This window comes from Phacochoerus africanus, chromosome 8, assembly GCF_016906955.1.
Source record: "Phacochoerus africanus isolate WHEZ1 chromosome 8, ROS_Pafr_v1, whole genome shotgun sequence".
Taxonomy (NCBI): Eukaryota; Metazoa; Chordata; class Mammalia; order Artiodactyla; family Suidae; genus Phacochoerus; species Phacochoerus africanus.
Genome location: NC_062551.1, coordinates 133774198 through 133776446, shown reverse-complemented (window position 1 = coordinate 133776446; position 2249 = coordinate 133774198).

Here is a 2249-nt window from a genome sequence, read left to right as displayed (position 1 = left end):
AGAAAAGTAAATTTAATCATTTCTCTCAACTGTTCATGATCTTTCCATTCTTCCTTCTTCTCTTGAGGATAGAAATCTTTAATCTGCCTTAAGAAATCTTTAGTCTTACACTGATCTTGGCTTGTTAACCACTTTCTACCTTTTTTTTACTCTAAATTACTCAAGATTTACTGATGCACAAGAGGCTTAATGTGTGTTTTCCCTATATTCTATCTTGCACATGGTTTTTAAATGTATTTGTTCTTTACACTCAGCACACTGAACATGGAGTGGTTCTACTCTTTCCATATCTCTCTTTCAGATAAATTTAAACTTGACTTATAAAGTTCATATAGCTGTCATATCAATTCAGTAATCTTCCTTCTCCTCCTTCTGGGATGGGGATTAAATGTTCACCCTTGGCATCATCATCATGTCTATATTGTAGAATTTATCATACTGCATTTTGTATTCTAATTTACAAAATGGATAAGTTGTTTACTCAAAGTCACATAGGAAAGTATGCACTCATTAGTTTTCTGATCTTATTCTGCTAATATCAGAAGGGCAGAGCAAATCCAAATCATTGCATGCATAAAACTGTCATTCCAAAAGAAATTTTTAGTTAAGACTTTCAAATGTTTTAGAAATAAGCAGAGTGCTTTTTTTGAAAAATATGAAATTGTCCTCAGAAACACAGCATGTCACATCCACTCCTCTGCCTAGCTTCCTGGGAAAAAACACTGCTCTATTTGTTTTTCTTGTAGTATCAGAAACAATACAAAAGTGCATGCCTAACAAATCATCTGTGAGATAATGGCAAGGGGAGACAGCTTAAGAAAAACAGGAAACAATCCCCATGGTACTTTAAATATTAATCAAAACAAGTTTTCCTTGGGAAGACTTACGGTGAAGCTAAGATCAACAGAGTGAGTCACATCCAGTCCAGAATGAGCCGGGGGAAGGGAGAGAAAATTGTCAGTTTAGGATTCATTCTACTATTGGGAGGAAGGTTATACAATTAAAACAAGTATAAATTGTATAAAGCACAGTGGAATCATATGACATATCTTTGTACAAACTATTCCTGAGTTTCATGACTTTATTATTGAATTATATTTATTGCAGTCTTATGGGATTATTTTTTCTGTATACTTGAAGCCAGTAAAAACAGGTGATAGTTAAGCTGTAAAGATTTCTCCTTTTGAAACCACATTACTGGAGACAGGATTAAGATGGCAGAATAGAATGACTGGAGCTCACCTTCTCTCATAAAAGCAACAAAATTACCACCAAATGCTGAACAACCTTCAACCAAATGGACTGGAAACTTTCCAAAAAGATATCCTACTCCAGAAGATAAAGAGGAGGCCACATCAAGAGGTAGGAGGGGCAATTATATGACATAAGCAACCCCATACCTGCTGGGTGGGCAGCCCACAGACTGGAAAGTAACTGTATCACAGAGACTCACCTACAGGAGTGAGAGTTCTGAGCCCCACTTCAGGTGCCCACACCTGGGGATTTGGCATTGGGAGAAAGAGCCCCTGGAGTGTCTGGCATTGAAGCCCAGTGGGGCTTGTGCACAGAAGCTCCACAGTACTGGGGGAGACAGAGACCCCATCTTGAAAGGTGCACACAGGCTTTCATGTGTTCTGGGTCCTAGAGCAAGGCAGAGACTCCATAAGAATCTGGGTCATACCTGACTGCAATTCTTGGAAGATCTCCTGGGAAAACAGGGGGTGAATGTAGCTCATTGTGGGGGAAGGACATTGGAAGCAAAGGTCTTGGGAGTAGTCATTGGCATAGTGTTCCTCTAGAGGTGGCTATTTTGGGAATATCTGGCCCCATCCATTAGCTCTGAGAAGCCCCTGGCCAAGTAATAATTCAGGTAGGATCACAGCCCCACCCATCAGTAAACAGGCTGCCTAAAGACCCCACCCCCCACCCTGGCACACAGCCACCTCTAATCTCACCCAGAGACAAAGTCCCACCCACCAGAGGTATAAGAATCAGCTCCACCTACCAGTGGGCAGGCACCAGTCCCTCCCATCAAGAAGCCTATAGCAAGCCACCATACCAACTTCAGCCACAAGGGGGGCAGAAACCAGAAGTAAGAGAGGCTACAACTCTATTGTCTGCAAAAAGGAGACCACAAAAAAACACCTATAAAAATGAAAAGGCAGAGAACTATAACTCATATGAGAGAGAAAGAAAAAACCCCAGAGAAACAGTTAAGTGATCAAGAGATTATCAGCCTTCAGGAAAGA